Source organism: Lactuca sativa, chromosome 5, assembly GCF_002870075.4.
Source record: "Lactuca sativa cultivar Salinas chromosome 5, Lsat_Salinas_v11, whole genome shotgun sequence".
Taxonomy (NCBI): domain Eukaryota; kingdom Viridiplantae; phylum Streptophyta; class Magnoliopsida; order Asterales; family Asteraceae; genus Lactuca; species Lactuca sativa.
Genome location: NC_056627.2, coordinates 78,254,947 through 78,272,430, shown reverse-complemented (window position 1 = coordinate 78,272,430; position 17,484 = coordinate 78,254,947).

The window sequence follows — 17,484 nt, the reverse complement described above, 5'->3', positions numbered from 1 at the left end:
GAACTCGTCAAGTCTATGCCAAACTCGACGAGTAGTAGCGAGCAGAAGAAAGAAAGTGAGAGTAAGGACTCGACGAGTTGGTGACCCAACTCGACGAGTCAGGTCAACTGAATGTTGACTTTGACCAATAGGTTGACTTGAACAGGGGTAAAATAGTCATTTTACCCTCAGTATAATTATCAGTATTTGATTGAGGGTACTTATGGAAATTGTAGTCGGGGTGAAACCGGAGCCGCAGCAGACAGATTCTGGAGCAGTTCTTTCAGCAGCTAGGCTACGAGGTGAGTTTCCTTCCAGTAGGAACGGGTCTACGACCACAATGCCGACCCGTCTAGTTTGTAGTAGTTTCCGGACATCGATCCGATGCAGTAGTTCAGTGTGCTTGATGTCTTTGTGATTCAAGCATGTTTTTGTGTTATGTGTCCGGACTTTGGTCCGATGCAGTATGCAGTATATGTGTTTATGCCAGTAGTTGTGATTATGTCATGCTATGTTCAGTCAGTTCTGGACTTCGGTCCGATGCAGAGGGCAAGGCCCTGGTTAGTTCTGGACTTCGGTCCGAGGCAGTTTCCGGGCTTCGGTCCGATGCAGTTTCCGGGCTTCGGTCTGATGCAGTGGGTAAGGCCCAGTAGTTGCTTATATGTATTGTATGGTATGTGGTAGTTTGGGGGAGCTCACTAAGCTTCATGCTTACAGTTTCAGTTTTGGTTTCAGGTACTTCCGCAAGTAAAGGGAAGAGCTCGGGATGATGGCATCGCACACACCACAGCTTCAATCTTTATCCTGGGAGTTTGTTTTGATTCATAGTTTGATTTGACACAATTGTTTCATGACATTTTATTATGAGTTGAGATATTTGACGTATGGTTTCATGATATGACGATTAGTATATGATTTTTATTATTATTAAAACAAAAATTTTTGGGTCGTGTTGTTGGATGTTACAAGTTGGTATCAGAGCCTTGGTTTGAGAGATTCAGGCACACTCTCGGGTGTGACTGGACTCAAACTGAGGAAATGGTAGAAAGATTTTCAAAAGTGTTTTCAAAAAGATTTTTGAAAAAGAAAACCTAAAAAGAGAAAGAGTTTTGAGAAAAGGAAAAGGGTGTGGTGCATGCGATCAGCCGAGCTCAAGTAAGTACTCCCAAATTACCCATACAAGTTTATGTTATGATTATCAGTTTTAGTTTCAGTAGAACAACATGCTAGAATAGGACTAAGGATCTAGGAGGATGCCTTATGTGCCTGCTATATGTGTTTCAGCTTTATGAGAATTGCATGCTAGTTTTGAGTAAACAGCAGTAGGATAGCCTGTTTAGGTTATGCCTGATAGTATGAGCTTAGCATTGTATGCCAGTACAGTTTCTTGTTATGAGGATAGAATTGCTTGAGTAGTCTCTTGTGTCTGAATGCTGCTAGCTTTGTGCTTTGTGGGACTCTGAGTGATGGGAGTTATCCATTAGGTGAATACGTCACGTTACATATGAACAGGGTTGAATAATCTCAGAGTGCTAGATTTGGCCCTATTGCGCAGCTCTTGTTTGAGTCTAACCGTTGTAGGGACGAGACTTTTACTCGAAGGATTATCTGAGCCTCGCCACATGTGATGGTATTCAGGTGATGGCTAATTGGCATTACAAGGAGGCCTTCAGCAGCTGAGGACTGGATTGAGTAGAGTCAGAGATTTCCCTAGGGCAAGCCTAGGATGGGAGTAGCAGAGATTAGTAGCGGTAGTAGTGACTTGGTGGAGTCAAGGCAATACTTGAGGAAAGTACGGATATATGTGGAAGGTAGTATGGGCCCGTACTACTGAAAGCAGAGGATCCGTACTCGAATCAAGGAAAGCTGAGATGAGACCAGGAAACTTGTGGTAGTAGTGATCCCTCGAAATATGTCTATGTTCCTGAAGTTTATTATGATGTGTTTTTAGATTGGTGGTATTACGCCCTAGACTAGCAGTCGACAGTTCAGGTGCCGGAGGGGGATCAGGATCAGGCCTGGAGGCCGGGCAGTTGGATGAGCAGACTAGGGAGTTTCTCTCTTCAAATATTAATCACACCATACTTGAGCAGACTCCTGTGATCTTCTGTTCGATCAAGGAGGGTGTCTTAGAGTTGATGGACGAGAGGTTGGGCACTTTCCGTGCTGAGGTAGTGGCCATGATGGGGTCACGCACGCTTACTTTCAGGGAGTTTCGTGCATGTGGAGCTCCAGATTACCACGGGGTGCGGGACCCCATAGCGAGTACTAGATGGTTGGCGGATGTGGCCAACGCTTTCCGCACGAGCAGATGTCCCGAGGGGGACAAGGTCAGATTGGCGTCCTGTCTTCTGAAGGACAGGGCACGGGATTGGTGGGAGGAGTTTGGACATGTCATTGGAGATGACACAACTTTGGATGCTATGACCTGGGCTGACTTTACTACCAGGTTCAGGGCTAAGTTTGCACCAGTTATTGAGGTGCAGCAGTTGGCCAGAGAGTTTCAGGACCTCACCCAGACGACAGAGACAGTGGCAGAGATCACCGCCAAGTTCAGGGAGAGAGCACTTCTCATTCCTTGGTACGCAACTGATGAGGAAATGAAGAAGGCTCAGTATCATGAGATGGTGCGAAGTGATATCCGCCAGTTTGTGAGCCGGTCTAGCTGTAAAACACTGGATGACATGATTGATAGTGCTCGAGAGAGAGATTTACCTTGAGATGGAGAGAAAGAGGAAGCCGGAGGCGGCTCCAGGTTCAGGGAGTTCAGGCAAAAAGCCCAAGGGTTCAGATCATAGAGCTAGGAGTCAGCAGATCCATGGTCGGTGTGGCAAGTGTGCGAGATTGCACGATGGGGCGTGCAAGGCAGGGAGTGTTGGCTGCTACAAGTGTGGCCGAACTGGGCATATGAGCAGAGATTGTACAGCCACTACTACCTGAAAGTCCCAGTGTCCGAGTTTAGCTGTTGCGGGGAAGGTGTCAGCACCTGCTCCTGCTACTTTGAGGATTACGGATGGCCGTCAGGGCCGAGTTGAGACGCCGGTGGCGAAGAGTAGGGCTTTTCAGCTGACGGCAAAGGAGGCGCGAGCGACTCCTAATGTGGTGACGGGTATGTATTTCTCCCTTATCTCTGTATTTATTATTTAATTGTTTCTTATGGTTATATGTTTTGTATAGGGCCGTTCTCAGTGAACGAAATTGCAGCTACAGTATTGTTTGATTCGGGGGCTACCCGATCATTCGTCTCTCTTGCGCTTAGTAAGAGGTTTAGAAGAGCTCCAAGGGAGCTAGATTTTCCACTTGAGGTTGAAATAGCAGCTGACAGGACCATTAGGTTTGCAAGGGTACACAGAGGATGTTCTCTACAGTTATTCGATAAGCAGTTTCCGGTGGACTTGGTCCCTATTCCCCTGCGAGGGAATAAGGTTATAATAGGCATGGATTAGCTGAGCCCCAATGGGGCGGTGATAGATTGTGAGCTACAGTTGGTGAGGATTCACACTCCCAGTGGGAGAGAGTTAGTGATTTGGGGCGAGAAGCCACATCGCGGACCAGTTCTGTGTTCAGCAGCGAGAGCGAGGCGCTACTTCCAGCAGGGTTGCGCCAGTTATATTGCCTATGTTGTAGATGCCCGGGAGAAGGGCAAGATGATGGTTGATGATGTTCCGGTAGTACGAGACTACCCAGATGTATTTCCAGAGGATTTGCCTGGAATACCTCCCGAGAGGCAGGTCGAGTTCAGGATTGACCTGATCCCTGGTGCGGCTCCGATAGCCAAGGCACTGTATCGGTTGGCTCCCCTAGAGATGCAGGATTTGTCTACGCAGTTGCAAGAGCTGCTAGACAAGGGTTTTATCAGGTCGAGCAGTTCGCCTTGGGGAGCACCGATTTTGTTTGTAAAGAAGAAGGACGGGTCGCACCGTATGTGTATAGATTACCGAGAGTTGAATAAGGTAACGGTGAAGAACCGTTACCCACTCCCGAGGATAAATGATTTGTTTGATCAGCTACAGGGAGCGTCTTGGTTTTCCAAGATCGATTTACGCTCCAGGTATCATCAGATGCGAGTCAGAGATGAGGATGTGCAGAAGACTGCTTTCAGGACCCGTTATGGTCATTATGAGTTTCTGGTGATGCCGTTCGGGCTCACCAACGCTCTAGCCGCGTTCATGGACCTCATGAGCCACGTGTGCAGACCGATGCTAGATCAGTATGTGATAGTGTTCATTGATGATATCTTGGTTTATTCAAAGACCCAGGAGCAGCACGAGGAGCACCTGAGGGAGGTGCTAGAGACTTTGAGGAGGGAGAGACTTTTTGTGAAGTTCTCCAAGTGCGAGTTCTGATTGCGCGAGGTGCAATTCCTTGGTCACCTCGTCAACCAGAAGGGTATTCTAGTAGATCCGGCCAAGATAGAGGCCGTGATGCAATGCGAGGTCCCGAAGTCTCCATCTAAGATTTGGAGCTTCCTAGGTTTGGCAGGGTACTACAGGAGATTCATCCAGGATTTCTCCAATATAGTTGTACCACTCACCCGACTGACTAGGAAGTCGGTGGTGTTTCACTGGGGGCCTAAGCAGCAGGTAGCATTCGAGACCCTTAGACAGAGATTGTGCGAGGCACCGATTCTTGCCCTACCATAGGGAGTAGAGGATTTCGTAGTCTACTGTGATGTTTCGATCACAGGTATGGGAGCAGTGCTGATGCAGCAAGGACGTGTGATAGCTTACGCCTCAAGACAGTTGAAGCCTCACGAGGCTAACTATCCTACACATGATTTAGAGTTGGGGGTAGTGGTGTTTTCCCTCAAGATTTGGAGACATTACCTTTATGGGGTCCGTTGTACCATTTACACGGATCACAAGAGTTTGAGGTATCTCATGGATCAGCCGAATCTGAATATAAGGCAGAGGCGATAGTTAGATGTATTGAAGGATTACGATTGTGAGATCCTTTATCACCCAGGGAAGGCCAATGTGGTGGCCGACGCCCTGAGCCGCAAGGCGGAAACAGCCCCGATCAGGGATATATGTCTAGGAATGACAATAATTACTCCATTATTGGAGTAGATCAGAGAGGCACAGGTCGAGGGCCTCAAGGAGGAGAGGCAGAAGTGTGAGAGGATCGTGGGTCGAGTAGCTTCCTTTGACTATGACAGTCGAGGATTGTTGACCCTTCATGGGAGAGTTTGGGTGCCGTACTGGGGAGGGGTACGGTAGGTACTTGTGGATGAGGCCCACAAGTCTCGATTTTCCATCCATCCAGGGGCGATGAAGATGTATAGAGATCTTCGACCCTATTATTGGTGGCCTTGCATGAAGCGGGATGTCTCCTGGTATGTGGAGAGGTGCCTGACCTGCAGGAAGGTCAAGGCAGAACACCAGAGGCCTCACGACAAGATGCAGCCGTTAGACATTCCAGTGTGGAAATGGGAAGACATCACCATGGACTTCATCACTAAGCTTCACAGGACTGCACGTGGAGTGGATTCGATTTGGGTCATTGTGGATCGGTTGACGAAGAGTGCTCATTTTATACTGATCCAGGAGAGTATATTGGCGGAGAAGCTAACCGATATTTATGTGCGAGAGGTGGTGGCACGGCATGGAGTGTCTGTCTCGGTGGTGTCAGACCGAGACGTCCGTTTTACTTCCAGATTCTGGAAGCGATTTCACGACGAGATGGGGAATCATCTCCATTTCAGCACCGCTTTCCACCCTCAGACGGACGGGCAGAGCGAGAGGACGATCCAGACTCTCGAGGACATGCTCCGGGCATGTGTTCTAGATTTCGGTGGCAGTTGGAATACATATCTTCCGTTAGCAGAATTTTCGTATAACAACAGCTACCATGCGAGTATTGACCGCCCTCCTTTCGAGATGCTATATGGGAGGAAGTGCAGGACCCCTATCTGTTGGGGCGAGGTCGGTCAGCATGTCATTGGGAGCACCGAAGTGGTGATTAAGACGACAGAGTTGATCCAGCAGGTTCGTAGTAGACTATAGACTGTGCAGAGTCGGCAGAAGAGTTACGCCGACAGGAGGCGTTTAGACTTGGAGTTTTAGGTGGGTGACATGGTCCTCCTGAAGGTATCACCCTAGAAGGGTGTCATCAGCTTCCGAAAGAGGGGCGCCTACCGGTTGGATCTTTCGGCAGAGCTTAGCCAGATCCACAACACTTTCCATGTTTCTCAGTTGAGGAAGTGTTTGGTGGACGATTCGGCAGTAGTACCCATGGAGGATATTCAGATTGATAGCAACCAGAATTATGTCGAGAGACCAGTTGCGATTTTAGATCGGAAGGTGAAGACCTTGAGGAACAAGGTGGTTCAGTTAGTGAAGGTGCAGTGGCAGCACCGGAAGTGTTCAGATTGGACGTGGGAGTCCGAGGAGGAGATGCGAGAGCATTACCCAGAGTTGTTTCCAGATTCAGCAGCAGCAGACTTCGAGGACGAAGTCTGAGACAAGTGGGGGAGAGTTGTAACACCCCAATTCTGGTATGTTATTTAAATAATTATTTTTCAAGAGGAACTCGACGAGTCAGTAGCCCGACACGTCGAGTAGAGACGAGATATTGATAAGTTGGCGACACGACGAGTCCATATTCTGGACTCGGCGAGTCCGCCAGTCTAGAAGAAACCCTAATTTCAAGGGTTTGCACCCTATTTAATTAACTTTTTGGGACCTCAAGTCAACCCCCATCACCCCCAGAGCATCCTCCTCAAAACCCTAGCACTCTCTTAGCATTTTGTGTGTTTTGGTGTGATTCTTTGAAGATCTTGAGAGAAGAAGGAAGGTAGATCAAGAGGAGAAGAAGGAGATCCAAGATCTTTGTGGCATCTCAGAGTATAGTGAGGTATAACTCGACCCTTTTCTGTTTCTATGCTTAAATCCCCATTAGAACACCATTAAAGCTATTCTTGAACGATTTCTTGGCTTGGTAGTAGCATAGAGGACACATTGAGATGAATAGCCTTCGGATCTAGCTATGTTTGAGTTCCAGAAGCCTAGATCTAATACCTTTATGGAGCCATATTGCATAAAATCCCTAGATCTACTCTTATAGTGTGCTTTGAGCCTGAAAACCTTCATTTGGTGTTTATTTACACGTAAAGTTGGAAACTTTACGTGTTAATCAAGCCCTAAGAACCCAGATCTACGAATGGAATGAACTGGATTCAAGCAGAATCGAGTATATAGTGATTGCATGTATATGACTCGGCGAGTCGTTCTTCAGACTCGACGATTCGAGTCGCGAGTCCCCTGTTTTCCCTTTTTCGAGTTATGCCGAGTGGAACCAGTGAGTGAGAGATGGACTCAGTGAGCTAGAGGTTAGACTCATTCATGGAAGGACTCGACGAGCCAATGCCCTGACTCGGCGAGTCCAAGGCAATCTTCATGCCTCAAGAACAGACTCGACGAGTTGGTGACCCAACTCGACGAGTCAGGTCAACTGAATGTTGACTTTGACCAATAGGTTGACTTGAACAGGGGTAAAATAGTCATTTTACCCTCAGTATAATTATCAATATTTGATTGAGGGTACTTATGGAAATTGTAGCCGGGGTGAAACCGGAGCCGCAGCAAACAGATTCCAGAGCAGTTCTTTCAGCAGCTAGGCTACGAGGTGAGTTTCCTTCCAGTAGGAACAGGTCTACGGCCACAATACCGACCCGTCTAGTTAGTAGTGTTTCCGGACATCGGTCCGATGCAGTAGTTCAGTGTGCTTGATGTCTTTGTGATTCAAGCATGTTTTTGTGTTATGTGTCCGGACTTCGGTCCGATGCAGTATGCAGTACATGTGTTTATGCCAGTAGTTGTGATTATGTCATGCTATGTTCAGTCAGTTCCAGACTTCGGTCTAATGCAGAGGGCAAGGCCCTGGTTAGTTTCGGACTCCGGTCCGATGCAGTTTCCGGACTTCGGTCCGATGTAGAGGGCAAGGCCCTGGTTAGTTCCGGACTTCGGTCCGAGGCAGTTTCCGGACTTCGGTCCGATGCAGTTTCCGGGCTTCGGTCCGATGCAGTGGGCAAGGCCCAGTAGTTGCTTATATGTATTGTAAGGTATGTGGTAGTTTGGGGGAGCTCACTAAGCTTCATGCTTACAGTTTTAGTTTTGGTTTCAGGTACTTCCGCAAGTAAAGGGAAGAGCTCGGGATGATGGCATCGCACACACCACAGCTTCAGTCTTTATCCTGGGAGTTTGTTTTGATTCATAGTTTGATTTGACACAATTGTTTCATGACATTTTATTATGAGTTGAGATATTTGACGTATGGTTTCATGATATGACGATCAGTATATGATTTTTATTATTATTAAAACAAAATTTTTTGGGTCGTGTTTTTGGATGTTACAATTTCGTAGCATGCTTTTCTCTCTTTCTTGTGGAAAATTTTGGCAAGGTCGAGACTCATCTCATATGGATAGTAGCCCTTGTAGAACTTGGCCAGCTCAAGTACGGTAGTGGCCACCATGATGCATGCAACCTTGGTGGCATCATCAAAATGTTTGTTGTAGGAAGTAATTTCCTCAGGAGTAGCGGTGGAATGATCAATTTTGATAAGAGGATTTTTGAAGACATATTCTTTTCCCTTGTATCAAAGAGTCATCTTCAATTTTCTCATCTGGTCTATGTAGTTTGGGCAATGAGCTTCTTTTTCGACAAAATAGAGAGTATGGAGAAGTTTGAGTTTGAGGGTCTGGTTTGAGTAGCAACGAGTTCACCGTTTCCAGACATCTATATAAAGAGACATAGTTTTAGTTAGTGATATAATTCCTTAATATTGTAATCCAAAATAAATATTCAAGGCTAGGATCGTATATATAATTCACAACAAAGAAGAGGGATGTCGTAATCTAATTATGAATTTATTAATATAAGTAATACAAAATTACTAACTTCAATCTAACATGAAATTCATATATCGCTTGAGATTCATTGAATCTTATCAATGTCATTTTTAATATCATATTATGCTCTTCAAATTTGTGGCTGAGATGTCGAGGATCACAAACAAGATGTGAATAACCATGCAAATCCTCTTGAAAAATTTGATGTCATTTATCATCTCAAATTAATGTATCGGTAAACCACACATGCTCCATTAACAATAATAATTTTTGATTTGTCCATCACTCAAATTCATAGTCCCAAATTAGTGTACCGGTTAACCATGCATGATCCACTAACGACATATAAAGAGTGATGTACGTTTTCATCGATTAGCATACATTTCAAATTTTGTCCTAAAGTAACTAAAGTTGAGATTTTAATAAAAGGTTCTAGTACTTTAATTGCATCGAAATTTTATGAGGTTATGTCCTATCAACTTGTTCGACTAACGACCCTCCACCACGCAAGGAAGCAGTGAGTGACAATGGACACCCATTCAATGGACATTTTATAGGTCGTTTCCTTATACCATCATTATAGCATGACTTCATGAGTGAGGCCTACTATTGATTAACTGACTTGTCTTATACATATAATATATTAAATATTTAAACATACATAGTATAAGGTGTATGTTAAAACTTTTCAAAATATTAGGGTTTTAAATCAATTTTCGAATTAAACCTTTAATAATTAATTAATTTTAATCTATTAATGATTTACCAATTATCCTTTAATTAACCAATTAAATTAACTAAGTCGTTAAGGATTTAAATGATTATATTCAATTAAATGATATAAAATAATTCAATTTAAACCATTATGGATTAAATAACTATCTTTAATTAACGATTAATAAATAATTCAAATTTAACCCTTATCCTAATAACCCTTCAAATTTTCGAAAACAATGGATAAGGGTTACTAGGTTTTTAATTATCCAAATTTTAAGACATTTAAAAATGGGTAGAATTTCGTATATGCCCTTTCTAAACAGCTAAATATCGTATTTGTCCGACCTAAACCATAGATATCATATTTGTCATTCCTAATATTTTATAATATCATATATATACCAAAATCTATTTTTTTGGTTATTTTTATCGACTTTTAATTCCTTTTCATGATATCAAATCATTATAATTAAAAATACATTTTAAATGGACAATAACGCCCCTTGATACTTATGTGCTCATATATGTTTTCCCAATCACTATTGCAGTTTCAGACTCCAATCCTCCATCGGCATGAGATCACATTCACAACATTAGGTAATCGTCTCATGTTTTCGCTTCAACCATATTCCTATTTCATTCTCTCCAATTTCGTTGTTGTTTATTGAATTGTCGACGTGAAGTTGTTTATATTTATTACCGAATGTGGTCAAACTTATCAAATGTCATCGCCTCCTCCTTTAAATGCTCATGTTTGTTTATGTTCTTGATAATGTGTGATTGTGTCACCAAACCTGAACTCCAGGTATTTGATGAAAAGCCCAAACGAAATAGTTATATGTATGTTCACTTGTGACACCAGACATTCATTACCCAAAGTTATAAAAGTATTCAATTTACAATCATGGGAAGGAATGGAATTATTAATTCCACTAAAATAGTTTGTCCTTATTTAGGTTTTAGAATGAGGGTGAATTCTACGTTGCTTATTGAAAATGTTGTGAACACTAATTGCAGGTGACACTTTTGAGAACATCTGGACTTTTTTGGTCATATGTTGAGCACAAACATAAATCTGATTCATATAGGTCACCTTCATAAGTAGATTCTTCAAGATGACATGTGTCTATGATCATCTGTATTTGATAGGTTTCTACACATTCACTTATATAGTTATATATATGAACACTTTTCATGTAGACAAATCAATCAACAACAACAAAATCAACATAAACGAAATTAAAATTATGGAAAATGGGAATAAGGTAGAAATCAATTACCTTATGTGTGTCCGTGATGTGTGTGTGACAGCAGGAGCCTGCTGTGATCGTGAGGACGAAGCAACGATTGTGAGGAAGAAGCAGGTTGTGAACGTGATTAACAAAAAAACGTGATTGTGTAACAAAAAAACGTGATTTGTGTATTGAATTGGAATTTAGAAATAAGGGCAATATTGTCCATTTAAAATGTTGTTTTAGTTTTAATGATTTTAAAATGGTAAAAGAAAATAAAAATCAATAAAAATAATTTTAAAAAATAGACTTGGGTATATATGATATTATAAAATATTAGGAAGGGCAAATACGATGTTTAGGGTTTAGGTCGGGCAAATACGGTATTTAGCTGTTTAGCAAGTGTATATACGAAATTCTGGTTTAAAATTATAATTAAGGAAACTATAAACCCTAATGGATCCTATCAAAATTTGAAAATAATGGTAGATGCTAGGGTTTCAAGAACCCTAACCATTATTGAAAATCTTAATCCTGTAGGGTTTAAATTTCATAAACCCTAATTTTGATCAATTCATTTATATGCACAATCAATTAGAAAACTAAGGCTCTTATACCACTCATGAGTTTTCTAGGTTATAAAAAAAAGTTCATGTGATGGAAAAACTCTTAAACTCTTAAGTTCACATGCAACCTAGAAGGATCTATGTTTTCTCTATTGATAGCAATTAACAATGAATATATAGAAACCCTAGAGAGATAGAGAGAGAGAGAGAGAGGCTATGAAATTGAAAATCACAACAAGGATTAGGGTTACATACCTCTTGATTATTAAATCAATTAATCAATAAAAAATATTCCTTGAGTTCCTTGGAAAGCAAGCACCCAGAGCTTGGATGCATCTAATGGCTTGTACCCAAAACCCTAATAACTAGAAAACTTGAGGAGAGGGGAGGCTTAGCAAAATATTTTTTGTCTATATGAGGCTTAGGGAAGTGGACGAAAATATGAGACCATACGGGTCATATTTATAGCCGATAAGGAAGCATTGGATAACCCTAATTTGAATATAATAATATTTCAAATATGGTAACTATCAAACTCCTTACTTATCAATAATGAGAATTCAAGAAACCCTAAAAGGCCATTGCAAAACCAGCCATGCTAGGGGGGGATTCTAGAATCCATCTCTTGTTCAACTATTGGACACTTACAACTTTGTCCCTGCACTTCCAATTAATTATAATTAACCTAAATTAAATCCAATTAATTTTTGATTAATTCTTAATTAATTATTATTATTTATAATTACTATATTAATCATATAATATATTAACAAATCATTTGTTACGATTTATTAATCATATAATAAAATATAAAACTAGTCTCTCTCTCTCTCTAAAAGTCATTCTATCAAGTTATCAGTTATGGGGGTAACCTAAAAATGACTTTGTTTCTAATTTAAGAATACACCAATTTAGTTATTGGCTTAGATACCTTAATCCAACATTTTTTTTCATATTAGCCATTTATCGGTCATTGAGTAAGTATTTTAAAATGTAATAGCTAAAACCGAAAAAGTTAAAGGCGTTGAAGGCAAGAGTGGAAACCGTGACTTCTCCTTGAGGGGTGGGACATGTTAGCTAATACGTCAATGACTCTTTTTTGTATTACCGGTGTATTCTATATTTCACATATACATGTATTATAAAATGAAGGAAAAGACCTAATGTATGTCTCAAATCCAAGACATCTAATAAACAATGCGACATGCTAATCTTTAACTCGTGTAAGAAACAATTGACTATTTCTAATGACATATGTGTTGAGAAACCAAATAAATGAGATGGGAGTTTTAAAGGTTAAATGCAAGAAATAACATTTTTTCCTTATTATAACTTTGTACCTTCATATATATATATATATATATATATATATATATATATATATATATATATATATATATATATTACATGTACTTTTACATTAATTTCTATTCATGCATTGTATTTTGATACATATTCTTAGTATGACAATAGGTAACATGTTGGTTCAAATTATGATGACTAAGTGGTAACACTCCTAGTATATTGTCGCATCATTTTTATGCTGCCATGTCATTTTTTTTGTTGTCACCTTGCTAGCATCTTTTTTTAGCATTTCACAGGGAGTGATAACACCCATAACACACTTGATTTTTTTTTCAATCATAAATAAATTATATCTATAAAACACAAACATTTAATATTAAATAAAAAATGTTACAATACATTAAAACTTAAAATACAACTACATAGATTAAAACATGACTTGACTTAAAACATAATTAAAAGCTATATTTAAGACATAAATCCTACTTCTTATCCAAATTACATTATCTTGCAATTTCTGCCTTTGTACTTATGAAAATCCAATCCTCTTCAGACAACTCCGATCCACGTTTTAAAAAACTTTAGCGCACGATTCCCTTCTCTTTCCTTTCCCACTTCCAAATACTACATGTCTACTTTTGACTTTTGAAGTATTTATTCTTCAACTTTGACCTTAAATATTTTTGTTTTTAATATATAATATTTGATGCAAAATATATGAATTGTGTTTTAAATGTCTTTTAATTGTTATAAGTTTCATCAAGTAATACATAACACAAATAAAAATAGGTCAAATTTGATGAATAAAGATTTCAAAAGTCAAAAGTGTAGAGGGAGTATTTTTTAAGCTTACCGTCCAACACTTGAATGTCGTTCCTTATCTTATCCACTTCACTTGATGAACTTTGAATACCTTTTAGCTTTCTTTTTTCTCTATCTCGTCCCATAGGATCAGGTGGAACTTCATAAGGATCTTCGTTGTTGAGGTCAATACCGACATGCGCATCAGAAGATTAACTATGAGTTGACTCAAAAGTTCTGATTCGTTTGGACATACCCACAAAATCATCAACACTTTTTAGTGCAAACCATTTTGGTTTGTTATTCATAACTCCCCAAAATGACTCATTTACAAAAGCTTTTCCGAATTTTGCCTTATAAATTTGACAACATTTTGCCATGACATCCACCTCATTTACACTGTTTTGCGGGTTGAGGGTCGCGTTCATGTAGATGCCATTGGACTCTATTACATTTTTGTTGACGGTCCTCCATTTCGAGTATACTTGACTAGTAGTGTGATACTCCTTACTCATCCGGGCACAAAAGCCCTTCCAAACTCTAAATTTAAAAGTTGTCGAATTTTGGTTGTCCCTTGTCGACGGTTCCTCCGATACATCTAGCCATACTTGCCCCAATGTCTTCTCTTCTTTATCCGTCCATCCTTGGCATGTTTCCTTTTCTCTACGTTTTCCATTGGGGTCAACTTCGGGCTCTTGAACTGGTCCTTCATCAGAAGAATTAGTAGACTCATCGACTAGATGGTGTGGTTCGTATTGAAAATTAGTTTAAGGTTGGTTTTGGTAAAATGACATGAGTTGAGAACGGAATTGAGAAGAGTATGCATTATCTAGTGAAGGTCAATAAGAAGTTGGAGATGAAACCTATTGAAGGTTTGAAGTGTTTTTTTTTAAGGGGGGGGGGGGGGGGGAGTTTTGTTTTGGCTAGGTGAAAACATTGTGTCTGGTGGATGGAGAATTTTTTTTTCAGACAAATAACGATATTGTATGTATGAAATGCTAAGATTTGAGTGTTTATTTATAGTTGTTGGATTAAAATGTGAAAATATGAGTTTTTTTAGTTAAAAAACAACTATTTTTTTATAAAAAATGAAAGATTTTGTTAAAAAGATGATCAAATGTGGTTTGAATTCTAGTCAAAGGTGGAAAACCCAAGCACTATTCAATCTCTCTCTCTCTCTCTCTCTCTCTCTCTCTGGGCTTATGTCGAGGACGCGGTGGCGAGCTCCTTGGCGCAAGGGGGGGGGGGGGGGGGGGGGGAGGGGAGGGTGTGTAGCGAGCCCTTCTTAGCACCCGATTCCAAGTAGCATAATAGGTTTTCATGTGATAACAAAAAAACCTTTAAATCACTGGCTAACATGTCCTGCCTTGAAGGAGAAGTCACGAGTTCGATTCTTGTTTTAAATGTCTTCTTGTTTTCATTTTGAGCACATTTTAAAATACCTATCGATAACAGATCCATGGCTAAAATAATTGTTTAAAAAATAATAATCAAACGGACATAGCTTTTTGGTGACCAATCAAAGATGGAAAAATAAATTATTTTGGAAATACGATGTGATACAAGAAAAAGAAAAGTTAGGCTGAAGAGAGCAAGATTAATACAATATAGGGAAGGGTGTGTAGCGAGCCCTTCTTAGCACCCGATTCCAAGTAGCATAATAGGTTTTCATGTGATAACAAAAAAACCTTTAAATCACCGGCTAACATGTCCTACCTTGAAGGAGAAGTCACGAGTTCGATTCTTGTTTTAAATGTCTTCTTGTTTTCATTTTGAGTTATTACATTTTAAAATACCTATCGATAACAGGTCCATGGCTAAAATAATTGTTTAAAAAATAATAATCAAACGGACATAATTTTTTGGTGACCGATCAAAGATGGAAAAATAAATTATTTTGGAAATACGATGTGATACAAGAAAAAGAAAAGTTAGGCTGAAGAGAGCAAGATTAATACAATATATGGAAGCTGATAAATCTATTAATTTTTTTTATCTATCTACTTAATAAATTTGAAGCTTTCCCTCTATGCCATTTTGCAGTCACCGTCATCAAAACCATTACGATCCATGATGTCTGCCTTTATTTTAATTCTGTAGCCTATTTTTATTTTCATTTGTATACATGGAAACCGACGTCCCTTTTTTCCATCCGACCCTCATTTTGAATTTAATTTTTGTTTTATTTTAATATATATATATATATATATATATATATATATATATATATATATATATATATATATATATATATATATATATATATATATATATATATATATATATATATAGTTCAAATGAGAACCTAAAAATGTTAAGAACCATAAGAACCACTTTTTTAAATGTTATTATTCATGACATTTTGAACAAATTCAACATTTATATTGTATTAAGCAAAAATTTTCATTTCCTAGCTTACAACTAGTTAAACTTGTCGTCGGACCAACGTCGAACCGTCGTTATATCGCCGTCGGACTAACATAAATTCAGTGACATTTTTTGGTCGGATTCACAGTTTAATAGATCAAACATTGTAGCTCTTATTTAATTGGTAATACTTTATAACACAAACATTTCAATTTTTGCAACCAAATATCCAAAATTTAATAATAAAAATAGAATTGTCTTGATAAATTCACTTTTTTCTTTCCTAAATGGAAGATTTCTTTAAAAAATATTTTGTTTATAAAATATAGTCACAATTTTAAACACTAGATTCATAGTTTAATAAACATATTAATTCACTAATATACAACGATATATTTTTATGCATACATTCATTCATATTTTAACATAAATATTATATAAAATATACAATTTAATACAATTATTTATTAATTTAATAGGTAAAATTCATAGCATAATACAATTCATTATACAATGATTCACATATTCAAAAAAGTCAAACCTAAACTTTACAACCATCAACTACTAAACGTCACCACTAACCACTTGTGCCACCATCGTAATCATTCGTTCAAAATCAGATTTGTATATAAAATCATTAGTTGACAACTTCAATATTATATTCACAATTTAATAAACCAATTAATTATCTTATTTAGAGTTTAATGCAAAATAATTATAAAAACTAATACATTCTTAAATATTTATACAACACAAAAAATTAATATATTCTCAAAAAATTAATACAAACATTCATACATAAATCATTCATATTTTAATACAAAGCTCATTAAAAATTCACAGCTTAATACAATCATTTCACAACTTAATACAGTCAATTTACAATTCTGTGCACAAAATTCACAACTAAATATAAAAAATTCACAGTTTAATGCATAAAAATTATACACTCACACCTATATTCTCAATTTAAAACTTACATATATACCTTCAGATATATACACTAGTGCTTATTTCACAGTTTAATTAAACAAATATTCACAATTTAAATTTTGCTTACTTTATTTATAATTAGATTAAATTTTACATACTTTAGCAAACAAAGAATTAATAAAAAAACTACAGTTTAATACAGTCAATTTACAATTTAATATAATCAATTCACCACTTAATACAGTCACATCATAATTTAATACACAAAATTCACAACTTAATATAATACATTCAAAGTTTAATACACAAAAAACATACATTCACAATCATATTTTCAACTTAAAACCTACACTTCTAGACTTTAATTCAGAATTTAGTAAAGTAGTTTAGGTCTCTCATTCATAGTATTGAAGCTTGAAAATATAATTGATTTTGTTGAAGCATTTCATCAAATACCTTATGTGCACCACACAAATTCACATTTTAATATAGTATTTCAAGATTCTCATTCACAGTTTAATACAACGGTTTAGGGCTCTCATTCATAGTATTCACAACTTAAAAACATATTAATTTACTCATTCATTGTTAAAACTAACTTTAACACACATTCTAAACTTAATTCACAACATAAAAAAACATAAAACATAAACTATGAATAACAATTTTGTACAAATAATAGCAAAGAAGAAAACAAACTTGGATTCACAACTTAATAACAATTGATTCACAA